Below are 14,335 nucleotides of genomic sequence, written 5' to 3' on the forward strand. Positions count from 1 at the left end.
GCAGGTTTGTACTCTTTGGCCACCATCTCCCCAGTTCCTCTATCCCGCAGCCCCTGGTAACCACCATTCTACTCTCTGCTAATAGAAACTAATTTAGTTCAGCATGTCAGTGTGCCCAGCTATAAATTCTAGCTTCATCATCACACATGAAATGGATGCACATGTGGCACGGTCCTACCTGCCAATGAAGTATAAAGGATAACATTGTAATAACTTTGTATGGTAACAGATGGTAACTAGACTTATCATTAGGGATCATTTTGAAATGTGAAAAAATATGAAGTCACTTTGATGTATACCTGAAACCAAAAGGATATTGTATGTCAATTATATTTCAATTAAAAAAATAATAATAAATAAATTTCCCATCTCTGGTCAATACGTACATACATATATACATAAAGTGATAGTTTCTGGGAAGTATTTGCTTTCCTGATTTAGATACCCCCATTCTTTTTTCCTACCTGGAATGCCAATGGAAGCCTTACAGAGCAGCTGCCATCCTGCCACCAACTATAGACAAAAGCCACATGCTAAGGGTGGCAGGGCAGAAAGAAGAAAACTTGGTCCCTGATGGCCCTAGTGACCATCTGAATGGTCTGCCTCCAAGTTTTTCTGTTACATGAGTGAATAAAGCACCATATTTTAAGTCACCAATAGTAGGGTTTTGCTGCCAAAGGAGATCATAGCTGGTAAAGCAGGTATCGATTTTAGTCCATAGTAGTAGAATGAGATATAAGGCATACAGCCCTTTTTGTTCTCATTCAAATTTAGTCTGCTCTGAGTTGGTTGGTGGGAAATTCATCCTCAGTCATTTTTGTGATTCCTGTTCTGTCCTCTCAAGAATGCCAGACTTATGAGGTACTTAAAAACACAAAAACAGGGCAAATGCCAGATCCTTAGTCCACAGTGGCTATATTCACTGAACATTTATTTACCTATTTTCTAGGCCTTGTAGCAAGAAAGAATACACAACGAAAACACCTGTAGTTACAAATGTATTGCTGGGCACTCAGCTCCAGGCAGACTTGGGGACACCCACCATGTTTAAGATTTGCCCATGAGATTTTTGGTCCCTGGTCTCCTGACCAAGGTACAGAGTCCTGGGTTCTGGTATCCTTCAATCTCCCATCAGGGCACTACTTGGTCACCCCCACTAGGGGAAATGTGTAAACTCTTATCCCTATATTCGATCTTAGGACTCTAAACCTTCTAAGGGTCCAAAAACTTCTGCTTTGTCCCCTTCAAATATTTCCTGCAACTCCTCCCTCTTTAGAAGGGACCCAACTTAATTTTCAAGATAATAGCAAACACTGTTGTGCTCTCCCAGTCATGCAGATAAGGAAACTGAGGCACCAAAGCCAGGGCTGAAGTCAACCAGTTAATAAGTAGCAGAGAGAGAATTTGGGTGCAGATGGCCTGGTTTCCATCCCTGCTCCTAACCATGTATTGTGCTTCTCTCTTCCTATAACATGAAGGCTACTCACTTCTGCTCACTCCTGGGAATGGGTAAACATGTTCCTGTTGTTAGAAATATAATGCTGATCTTCCTTTCTTGGGTGTGTTGAAGGCAGGGGTATAAACTCTCAGTACTTTTCTTAATAACTCACTTTGTTATATAGCCAATGAAAAAGAATGTGTTACTTTAAAAAATGCATTAGCTTAAGCTCCCTGTGTCTTGGTTTTCTCATAATAAGTGGGGGATAGTCATTCAACTATGACTTTGCCTCTATATTTTACCTCATCAAGATTCAGTGATAGGATAAAGAAGGTATTGTCTAAGAAGGTGTTTGAAATCTTCAGGAAAAAAAATGTGATATTATAACTAGAAAATTGATACAACAGCAGGTACTATAACTAGTAAAATGAATTTTAGGTTGGTATCCCTAGATGCTCCCTATTCAATTCTTAGTAAAATATATTTCAATCTAGAAGAAAATAGGCGCCCTGCCAACTGTTATTAATGCTCGTTGCCTTTTAATTGAAGCGCACTCTTGGAAAATGTCGTATATATCTGGGGAAATATAATGCATTCAGCATAAGAATAAATCTTTTTTTGAGTGAGTTACATCCAGGGATTTTTTTTTTTTTCACTTTTCAGTCGTTCCACAATCTCTCTGCTTGATCAACTCCTTTTTCTTTGCTAAGCGGTGATGGTAATGCATACATTTGCCTTTTCCAGTAAATCATCCTTTTATAATTTGGCTTTCTTTCAATCTCAGATTCCCATCAAAAGGGTTTTACCTCGAGGCATATTGCAACCAATTTCCCTCGTAATTAATGCCATATCTGCCTCAGAGTCCATTTCAACTCCCAAATGAAAATTGATGAGGCAGCCAACCACAAATAAAGATCACATATCACTGATTAAACTCTCAGTCTAGTTTCCAGACTATCACCTTATAGTGCTGCATCATAACCAGAGGGGGAGTTTTGTGGTCTTTTGCAATGTATATTGCTCATAGTAAGTGTCCATAAATTGCCATTAGCAGACAAGGAGAGGGATTTTATGTGACCCCTATCAAATTCTACGAGAAAGACTAATGATTAAAGAGGTTTGTGTTACAGGGACCGAGACTCCACAGCACATGAAAAAAAACTCAAAAAACAAAAACTGTCTAGGCTTGATAAAATGAGCCATGAACTGTGACAAAAATCTCTAGGAAAAGAAAAACTACTTACATAGGTGTTTTTTCTCATCCAGGTGGAATGTGGATGGTTGAGCTGCTCCATGCTGCCTAGGGAACATGGAGACCAAATCCTCTACCCACCAGCTTTCAACTCCAGACTTCAGGGTGGGAGTAGGATTGGAAATTGGTGTTTGAGGTGAGTATTCAACAAATGGTCAGAGCAAGAATGCATTCTCGAGTTTATTCCATTCATTCACTCACTCACTCACTCACTCACTCACTCAGCGTTTTCCAGGCATTATGAGAAGCATGGGAGCACATAATGAAAAAGATTCCTCATCTGTTCTGGTGGAGGTGATACTCTAAGGGTGGGTGGGTGGGGGTGGGGAATAAGGAACCAGATCGTTCAATCCAGGGGATTAAGTGCTAAAGGGGAATTAAGCATGAGGTACTAGTCAGGTGTGCAGGTGTTTGTGAATGGGACTTCTTCCTGGAAGGGGTCACTAGAGCTCTCAACAGATGGGGATAGTTAGCCAAGTGAAGGATAGGGACAGGCTGGGGCATTCAAGACAGTGGAAACAATTTGAGCCATGTATGGGATGGACAGACAGTAGGACTTGTTTGATAGCTTGAAAAGTTAACCATAGCGGGAACGGGAGAATAGCTGTGAGGAGAACCTTGTGGAGAAAAAGAAGACTAGAGGCAGGTTGGCAGATGTTCTCCTCTGAGAAATCCCACTGACCCATCAGTGGGAGCAGTTTGGATACAGGGGCAGTTATGAAAACATATATATGTATGTGAATATACATAAGTAAATTTATCTATAAATGCATTACTTATTCAGTCATTAGCGTGTGCTTGTTATTTGGGTATCATTTTGAAATATTTTTAAGAAAGTCATTTGAAAAATTCAGGGCAACTGTATATCTGAACCCTGTCCCCAAGAGACTGTCGTTGACACTCTCAAGCAGATACTTTATGTCCCAATTTGAGTGACCTGACTTTGGTTTATCTCACTAATATCCATAGCCACCCCCAAAGTAATGGCAAGTGTCTTCTGAGATAAGAAATTCCAGAGCTTTTTCCTATTACAGAACAACCTGCATCAGTGGGGACCTAAATCACATTGACTTACTGAATTAAAAAGGTTGACCTGTCCACTTTTCAGAGGCTCAGCTACCCTGTGCAATTTTCCCACTGCCTGTGAGCACTGAGTAGCACAGTGTGTGGAAGGCTGTCATGGCAGTCCGAGGGAGGGAACCATGTGGCCTGCTTGTCAGGTATGTCCCGCAGAATCAGCAGGTCCTCAAGTAAGACCCTGGTTCAAAAAAAATAAATTGAAAACAAGAATACACATTGAAAAATGGCTTCATACAATTGGCTACACTTGCACTTTTTTTAAAAAGCTGTTTTGGTTTTACAGTTTATTTTAGGCCACAAACATCTTGTCTCAAAAATGATAAACTAATTTTATAGCTATTAGAATTCTTTAAAACTAACTGATGATGATGATGATGATGATAGTAATTACTTGTACAGTCACATGCCCAAGACAAGTCCCAAGAGAAGAACTACAAACAGAATCAAATGGAGAGATTTGTCTTTGCCCAAGGTCCTCTGAACTAGAAATTTCTAAAGGTTTTTTGTGTGGCATGCTGCACTGTTTGCAGTTTTTAGCTTTTAAACTTCAGGGACATCAAAGTATTGGAAGAGATTCAAAGAAAGATAATAAAAGTCTTCTGAGGCTGCCTTACAGACTTGGGCCAACTGCCCAAGAGAACAGCGCTGTTGAATCAGCCCTTGCTGAAGAAGCTGCCACCCTGGGCTGCTGAGACCCCTCTGTGTCCTCCAGGGGACAAGGGCTGAGACCGTTATTCACTGCCTGGCTAGCCTTGAGGTGGCTGGTACACGTTAGAAGAAGAGCAAGGGCAGCACGTGCCCAGAGCTCAGAGCCATGCTGAGGGGTCTCCTCAGGATTTAACTGCAGGTCTGCCGTGGAGTCCTCAAACAATTACAAGAGGAGGACGTCTCAGCATCTAGATCATGATCTAGACTAGCTCAGTGAGTGCCACGACTGCTTCAGAACAAGGCGTGCCTTCCCAGACCACCTGCCATTGGGTCTACATTGTAAAGAAATGTCCTTAGTTCCATTCTTGAGAGCAAGTCTCCGCCCAGGAGGGGGGTAAAGACCCTGACACTAGGTCTGGCCGCTCACACAGATGGTGTGAAAGTGAAGAGGAGGCAGATGGGAAGGAGCCTGGGTTCACTGGGTTTCCACAACGTGCCAGGCACTGAGCTTAAGGTCCTGTGCATGTTCTTTCATTCAGTTCTCGGAGGTATGCTATAACTTGCACTTTAGTAACCTCTTGCTGGCTCATCCTGCTAAGACATTGCCTAAGGCTTCCAGGGAATAGATGGTGGGCCTCAGGTCACACACATCTGGATCGATCTTGTTCCTAAACCCATGCTACTTCCATTATGCCACATATCTTTTTAAGGACATAGACTATCATGGAAACAAACAAAAAAGACTTATCTGTGCTCAATATCCAAAATGTACTAAACCTTCTTCGGTGACCCCTGCTTTATTTACTTATTTTTAAAAAGAGAATAATAACTAGAGAAATGAGCAAGCGGAAACTTCCAGGTCCTACTTCCTGCCTATTTTTATTAAATACCTCAGTCACTAGAAAAGGATCTATTTTAAAAAAATTATTCTAACTAGTTTCTGTCTCAGGACAGATTATTCAGAAGCTTTCTGGATTTCCAGTGTTTCTACATTTTGTTCATTAGATCATATGGATATTTTATGATTTTGTGATTACCAGCAAACTCTTAATAAAAAACTTACCACCTAATGGAGCCCTTTAATGTACCCAAGAATAGATTTCCAGGGCCAACTGGCAGTCTCAGTAAATCCCTGCCTTCTACCACTTTAACAAGGAACCCAAAGAACTTAGAGTGAGTTGGTTCAAACATGAGTAAGATCCATTGACTCAATATTCCCATCAGGAATCTCAGATACTTCAGTTGCCCAAGTTAGTTTCTCATGTCTCTTTAATACTGCACCACCTAAAAAGTTTAGGATTGGAGCACATAGAGATAGAGGTCAAGGACAGAGGATGTCAAGTCCCTCAGGTACTTGGGGTTGAAATTCCTTCTAAACCCCTGCCCGTGATCCCCTATGTGGGGAAATGCCGTAGCAGAGGTAGCTGGAAAGTTATCCCACGGATTATACAGCCATGGCTACATACATATTCAGCATCGCTCAACCCACCAGAACAATGGCAAACTCGGAGTAAAAGGAGGTAACAGATAAAGATACAAAGGCTGAATAATAAAATGGATGAGTCAGTTAGCCAAGCAGAAGAAACGTAGGCTTGCAAAGGTTATAATTATCAAGCTCTGTGAGTGTCAGTTCCAACAAGTACTGGGAAAGCAGAGCTAGGGAAGAAAATGGCAGAGGGCAAGGTTAAGGTGGGAGTGACATGGACAAGGGAAAGGGAAATGAGGCCAAGTCATTAGGGATGAATCACAAGAAGCAGAACCTGTGACAGCAGAGATCAGGAGGAGCAAGACTGTAACAAAATGAGAAAAGGAATGAATTGTATGTGAACATTGAGTTTAGGGGCAAGACAGACATAAATCCCAATGGCTACTGAGGTTGGCGTCGCTGGATTATAGCAAAGTACCTATGTCGCTTAGAATGATGAGGCTGAGCCATCGAGAACATTTTATTTTTTTTTAGGTGTCTCCATGCCCAGTTTGGAGCCCGATGTGGGGCTGAACTCACAATCCTGAGATCAAAGACCTGAGCTGACACCAAGAGTCAGATGCTTAAGGGACTGAGCCACCCAGGTACCCCTATTGAGAACATACTAAAATATGAATGTATTTCATAATACATATAATACATTTTAGAAGGATTTTAATAAAATATAGTTGAATTTAAGTTTTATTAGTGAATGCATAAGCAATTTAACTATTTGCAAGTATAACCAGTTCCTACCCATCCTAGGTAAACTAAAGCATAGACAAAGAGATCACTTGCCACGTTTCCAAAAGCACAGAAATGGAAAGGAAATGGATTCCTGCTGCTAGATTGTAACGTCCATGGGGGAAGGGTGGGGAGGTGGTGTGGAATTGCAAGATTCGGGAGGCGTCTGAGTGTGCCAGGATGTTTTAGCAATAATGTTCTGGCAAGGTACTACAGGAACTTGCATCAGGAGAGTAATTGCCAGTGGAGTAAGGCAAGTTTGGCACTTATCTCAGATGCAAAATTTGAAGGGGCACGGAAACCTCCAATAATTAAGAGAAATAATATTTTGATGGAATATTTTACAAATCAAAATTAGTGCAAAAATCCCATGATGAACAGAATATTAAATTTTTTTTTTAAGTTTTATTTATTTATTCGACAGGATAGAGACAGCCAGCGAGAGAGGGAACACAGCAGGGGGAGTGGGAGAGGAAGAAGCAGGCTCATAGCGGAGGAGCCTGATGTGGGGCTCGATCCCAGAACGCCGGGATCACGCCCTGAGCCGAAGGCAGACGCTTAACCGCTGTGCCACCCAGGCGCCCCAGAATATTAAACTTTTAAACAAAGGCAGAATCAGCAGTGACATTGAAAACATCCAGGAGAGGCTGGATGAACCGGAGAGATAGATGTTTAGGAGGAAGGACAAGTGGCTGATGCAGTGTGCTGAAAGAGTGAGACAGGGAAGTCAAGGACAGAGCCCAAGTTTATGACTCATGTGGCATGTCAGTCACCGACTTAAGGGATTCAGAGAAGGAGTACATTTGGGGGAACGTGATGATGAGTTCCGCTATGAGTTTGTCACATATGAGGTGTACAGGGGCCATCAGATGGAGGAAATCCAGCCAATGACTGGAAATATGGGCTGCTACTTGTCGGAGGAGTCTCGGCTGGCTATAGAGAGAGAGGCTTTCTCGCATGTCGCATTCTCATATGCTACTGGAAACCAGTGCATAGGGGAGCCTGCCCAGGGAGCAGGTGTATAGACAGAAGAAATAGATGAACGCACTGAACATAATGGTAAAAAGAAATAGTAACATTTATTGAGGTTTACCATGTGCTTGCCACTCTTCTGAGTTGTTTACAAGCAATATCTAATCAAATCCTCACAACAGCTCTGAAAGATCTATGCTATTATTATTCTCATTTTACTGATGAGGAAATGGATATTTAGAGAGGTTAAGTAAGCCAGGATTTGCACTTAGTAAGTAAATGGCAAAGCCAAGATTTAAACTCAGGAAGTCTGAAGGAAAGAGGGGGGCAACCTGAAGAGAAGAGCAAGGACTAGGGTTTGAATTCTGGCTTCGTGGTTTATGGGCTGTGTGATCTTGGCCAGTACCCATCTTCCTGCAGTCTCTATTTCTTCATCTGTAAAATGGGGATAACAAAGCCTACCTCATAAGGTTGATGGGAAGATGGGATGGGACATGGTAAGTGTGTGATGCATAGCAGGTGCACAGCAGAAGCTAGTTAATTATTGTAATCATTAGAAACACACCAGGGTCATGGCAAACATTTAAGGGACCTTAGTGAAGAGGAGACAGAGGAGAACATAATGAAGAGGGAAAAGCAGAGCCAGGAGAGATGAAATTAAAGGAAGGAAACACACACCAGTGTTTGGTTGGTTTGCCAGCCGTTGATGTCCTTAGCAGAAGCAGTAAGTTTAGTGAAGTAGTGGTGGTGGAACGGGGGCATTAAATGATGCTGAGGAAGGAGAGCTAATGAATGTGAACAGTGCTTCCTGAAAGCATGGCTCTGAAGGGCAGGAAAAGATGAGGTGCTGCGTAAGGGAGACACAGAGGTCAGAGGAGGACTTTCCCACCCCATGTATATCCCATGGTGGGGGAGAAATTGGAGAAGTCGTGGAAAGCAAAAGAAAACATCAGGCCTAAAAATAGTGATGACTTTCTACTTAAACTTGAACAGTAGTTGAACACATTCAGAAATGCTTTTATATCCGATGTGACATGGAGCCTTCAGAACAATCCTATGGAGTAGATTAGGTGGGTAGAATCCCCAATTTATAGACATTGAAATGAAGATGTGGAAGATTAGACATAAATGAAAAGATCGTCAATGTGGAAAGATTAAGAAACTTCCTCCTCACCCCGGCTGGTGTGCGGAATGGAGGTAGTGGAGGTAATGGGCTTATTCTCTAACGTAGCCGCAAGAGGGGCTGGAGGAGTTGCAGGAGAGGACTACTAGCAGAAGGGGTGCACTCTGTGTAGGCAAAAATGCATGGCAGGGAGGAAGTGAGTGAGACAGAGGAGACCTTTAGCTACTCCCCACACAAAGTCTAAACCATGAGAGAGAGGTCTGAAAAGGATTGTAAAGTTTAACTTTGCATTAAGAATATGCTAAGACTTTTTTTTGGTGTTGTCTTAAGACATTGAGAAAAGATTGGAATTGTTCACAGTGGTTTGTTTTTGTTTTTGTTTTTTTGGTAGCAGAATAATTTCCTTTATTTGCAGGACATTTCTTTTTTTATTATGTTATGTTAGTCACCATACAGTACATCATTAGCTTTTGCTGTAGTGTTCCATGATTCATTGTTTGCGTATAACACCCAGTGCTCCATGCAATACGTGCTCTCCTTAATACCCATCACCGGGCTAGCCCATCCCCCCACCCTCTTGCCCTCTAAAACCCTCAGTTTGTTTCCCAGAGTCCATAGTCTCTCATGGTTCGTCTCCCCCTCTGTTTACCCACCCCTTTATTTTTCCTTCCTTCTAATGATCTCCCTGCTACTCCTTATGTTCCACAAATAAGTGAAACCATATGATAATTGTCTTTTTCTGCTTGACTTATTTCCAATAAATGTTGGAGGGGATGTGGAGAAAGGGGAACCCTCTTACACTATTGGTGGGAATGCAAGGTGGTACAGCTACTTCGGAAAACAGTGTGGAGGTTCCTCAAAAAGATAAAAGTAGAGCTACCCTATGACCCAGCAATTGCACTACTGGGTATTTACCCCAAAGATACAGACGTAGTGAAAAGAAGGGCCATATGCACCCCAGTGTTCATAGCAGCAATGTTTGCAGTGTTTTTTTTCTGGAGCCCTGGGCACATGGGGCACGGTGATATTTTCTTTTGTGGAAAAGAAAAAAGAACAACGATGGAAAGAAGAGGAAGTGAGTGGAAAGGTAAGGGTTTTAGAAAGGTTGAGGTTTCAGAGAAAGACTTAGAATTTAGAGAAAGTGGTTGAAAGTGAATAGAGATGGGCTGAGGTCAAATTCTGGGAGAGAAAATCTACACTGAATTTAAAAGAAAAAAGACATGGAGAGAAGCTGGGGGAAGTGGGATATTAGACTGAGTGTGTGAACAGTGACCCGAATAAAAGCGGTATGAGAAAGATGAAAGGCTTATTTTTCTCACACAGAAGTCTGGGTTGAAGGGAGTCTGGGAGGCTAGAGGTGCTCCATGAGGTTGAAAAGGGGGCCCAGGTCTTTCTATCTTGTTGCTCCCACAGGTGTTGTCCTTATCTGTATGACTGAATTTGGCCCTCTACATCCATATTCCAACCCAGTGGAGGAGGGATGGAGGAGGTGGGAGCTCTGAATTTTCTTGGAAGAACAGAAGCTCTGAATTGTGCACATCACTCTGGTCACACTGTATTTGCCAGAACATTGTCAGATGGCCCTACTCAGCTGCATGGGAGGTTGGGCAATGTGGTCTCTAGGCGGGCAGTCCTGTGCCCAGCCAAAATTCAGGGGAATGTATTACTGAGAGAAAGAAGGGAGGACTGGAAACTGAGAACAATTAGTCTCTACACTCGCAGTTAGAAACCACAGTTAGAAAATCAGAAGATCCCAAATAAGTCAGCTTAAGTAGGTGATAGAGTGTGAACGCTAATCTGAGTTCAGATTGCACAAGTGAGGTGTGTGGGTTTTTGAGGGGAGTAAGAGAATAGTGAGAAAGAGAAAGTGTGGAGGGTGCGACGTGTATGGGATGTGACCGAGATTGTACTGTAGCAGGACACACTCCCAGGCCCATGACTCTGGCCCATAAATATGCCTCTAGTTCAGGAGTCAGCAAACGTTTCCTGTAAAGGGACAGGTAGTAAGTATTTTAGCCTTTGTGGGCCATAGGATCTCTGTCAAATCTATTCAGCTCTGCTGCTGGAGCATGAAAGCAGCCTAAACAGTATAAGCAAATAGGTGTGGTTGTTTCCCAATAAAATGTTACTCATAGAAACAGGCTGGGGGCCAGATTTGACCTGTGGCCATAGTTTACTGACCTCTGCTCTAGTCTGTTGTTCTGAAAGTACAGTCCTCTGAACCTAGAATCTAATCCTATCAAGCATTAACAATTCCACCTACCAATCACTAATCTATTTATTTAACTGGGTGTGTTCAGTGCTAGGCTCTGGGGTATGAAGGAAAGTGAGACACCAAGTCTGAACATATAGGAAAGTTATTGTCTAAGGAGATACACAAGGAAATAATTACAAAACACCGTGGTAATTTCTTTCCCCTTCCCCCTTCCTTCCTCCCTTCCTTCTTCCCTTCCTTCCTTCCTTCCTTCCTTCCTTCCACTTCTTTTTAATTGAAGTATAATTAGCATACAGTGTTCATTAGTTTCAGGTATACAATATAATGATTCAACAATTCTATACATTACCAGTCCACATCAAGATGAATGATCCCCTTTATTTTAACCCTCCCCCCATCCACTTCTCTGGCAACTACCAGTTTGTTCACTGTATCGAAGAGTCTGGGTTTTTTTTGTCTTTTTTTCTTTGTTCATTTGTTTTGTTTCTTAAATTCCACATATGAAGTGAAATCATATGCCGGTAATTTCTATAATAGGTGCGTGGGTCAGATTCAGTAGGAACACAAGGGAAAGAGTGCCAAANTTTGCCTGGTGGTCAGGAAGACTTCTCAAGGGCTAAGCTCAAGCTGGGCCTGGAGGAAGAAGGGAAGAATCCCTGGCTCACCAAAGAGGGAAGGGAATTTCAGTGTGTGTGTGTGTGTGGTGGGGGTGGGCAGTATGTGTACAAAAATGGCAAATGAGAGAGTGTGGCATGTTTGCAGCACCCCAAGCATTCAAGGAGCGGAGAGTTGAATGTTAGATTATAAAAGGCCATTTATATGTTGTTCCAAGGAATTTTGTTTTATATTGTAGGTAATGGGGAGCCATTGAGAAAGAAAATGAACTGGGCAGTGACATTAGCAGATCTGAGTGTTAAGAGAGCTCCCTCCTGCGGGAGCACATGCCATGGATGGAAGGGAGCAAGACTACAGCAAGGAAACCAGTAACTATGACTGATTATCCTATGTTTGGGCGAGGGGCAATGAGGGCCTGAAATTAGTTACCGGTGGTCGAAGGGGAAGGAAAGAATGGACTCAAGAGATTTTTAGGAGTTAAGATGATATTAAATGTTGGCTTATCGGAAGCAAACTATGTAGGTAGAAGGAAGAATTCTGTATGACACCCAGGATTCTGGCTTGGGTAACCAAGTTCATGGTAGCATTTATCAACACAGTAGGGATTACAGAGGACTAGGTTTGGGGATGATACACACTTGGCATGACTGGGAAAATCCAGTGGACTCCACTGTGCAGATGGGTGTTTATGTCTCTTCCTTGGGAGAGAGTCTGGACTAGAACTACAGACCTAATCAATTAAGATGCTTCAGTTTTAGAGGGTAATTACTCACACTCTGTTACATTCTGGAAAACACAGTTGCAAGACTAAAATGGACAAATATATAAAAGTCGGGGGAAATTCAAAAATGGGTATGAGATATAGAAGGAAACCAGAATCTGCATATAGTCACAGTAGCCTTGAAATTTTGCACTGAAATTCTCTGTGACCAATACAAAAATGAGGCCATTGCTTGAGTCACAGTATCTGTAGGATAAACAACTACTTAGGGGAAACCAGTTGGTCTTAGTACTGAAATTCAAATTTCCCGTGTGATACGGTGAGCAATTTCTCCAACAACATCTCCATAAAAAATAAAATGACTTCACTGGGTTCTTCTCTGGCTCTCAAAGGGTCACATTATAGCAAAGTTGTGCAAGAAAGTTGTTTTCAACTCACCTATCCTCTTCATAAAGTCCCTAGATCAATAACTCTTTGAGGGCTGTGCCAGAGAGCTGAACCAGGTGGAACCTATGTGACATTCTGGTTGCTCCAGTGGACAATATCAAGTCAACAATGGCCTTACAGACTTGTCTTAAAAAAGACAAATTTCTTCTATTATTTTCATGAATTTTATTAACTATTATTAACTATTTTTTTATTAACTCTTTTTTATACATTTAAGAAATTTCTCTGAAAGAGGTCAACATTTTAGGGCAGGTATTTTCGAGGTCACTAGGTTTAGGCCAAAAAAAGCTTTCTTGTTCAGAATGTTACAAACAGATCAACAGAATACAGCCGCTATGAGCCATTATCTGGAACATGGGAATGACTTGTCCTGGACCTTTATTATCCAGGACTGTTTCCTGCCTCTAAAAAAAGTGAGCTGAGTAAAAGTAGAGTCTGAAATAGAAAAGGAGCAGATTATTTAAGTTAGGACATAGATTTATCAATTTTCTTCTCAAAAGAGCATCTCTCAAGAGTATGTTTCCTCATCGTGACTATCCAGATTTTATTCTTTACATTTAAGAATCTGATGCCTTATGTACACTGTGAGAACATCCTGAGTGCGCTACAGATGTCTGCATTTATTTATAATTATCCTTTAAACTTGTATGACTGGGAGATGCTGGGAATTGAGTTGGTAAAAGGAACAAAGGGGTTAGAAGGATATGTGCAGAGAATGATGCTAAGGGTGGGGCACATAAATGTAACAATTCCACTCACATCTAGCTTAGCTTCCCAGTATCTTTCCTCATAAAATTTTTACTTCAATTTAATAAAAAATTTGAAACTTACATCTTCGATTATAGTCTTTGATCAAAAAATGAATATGTAGTATTATAAGTTGTTATTGAGCACTTAAGTAACCACCACACAGGCCAAATGATAAGATATTGACAGCATTGCAGAAGCAGCCACTCTTAGCCACATGACCCCTTCTGTCACCAGCTCTTCCATCCCATAATAGTCATGACCCCCAATGGGATGGTTGTCACTATGCATCCCTAAGTACTAACTTTTTAAACATTCTGTAAATGGAATCATATCACATACATATTTTTGTCTGGTTTCTTTCACTCAGTGTTAGGTTTTTATAATTCACCCATGGTGGTGTGTACTATAATTCACTTGTTTTCATTGCTGTGTAATATTCTGTTTGAAAAAACCCCAATTACTTGTCTCTTGTATTATTGATAGAATTGGGTTGTTTCCAATTTGGAGCTTCCCCTCTACTCCCAATTTTTCCAGTCACCCCTACTGCTCTCCTCTTGTCATATATTTTCCAAAATATAATAGGATTAGAAACAGGAGACAATGAGACTTATCTATTTTTTTAACGTTTTTTTTTTATTATATTATGTTAGTCACCATACAGTACATCCCTGGTTTCTGATGTAAAGTTCGATGATTCATTAGTTGCGTATAACACCCAGTGCACCATGCAATACGTGCCCTCCTTACTACCCATCACCAGTCCATCCCATTCCCCCACCCCCCTCCCCTCTGAAGCCCTCAGTTTGTTTCTCAGAGTCCATAGTCTCTCATGCTTCATTCCCCCTTCTGATTACTCCCCTTTCTC

This window comes from Ursus maritimus, unplaced genomic scaffold (assembly GCF_017311325.1).
Source record: "Ursus maritimus isolate PB19 unplaced genomic scaffold, ASM1731132v1 scaffold_10, whole genome shotgun sequence".
Classification (NCBI taxonomy): Eukaryota; Metazoa; Chordata; class Mammalia; order Carnivora; family Ursidae; genus Ursus; species Ursus maritimus.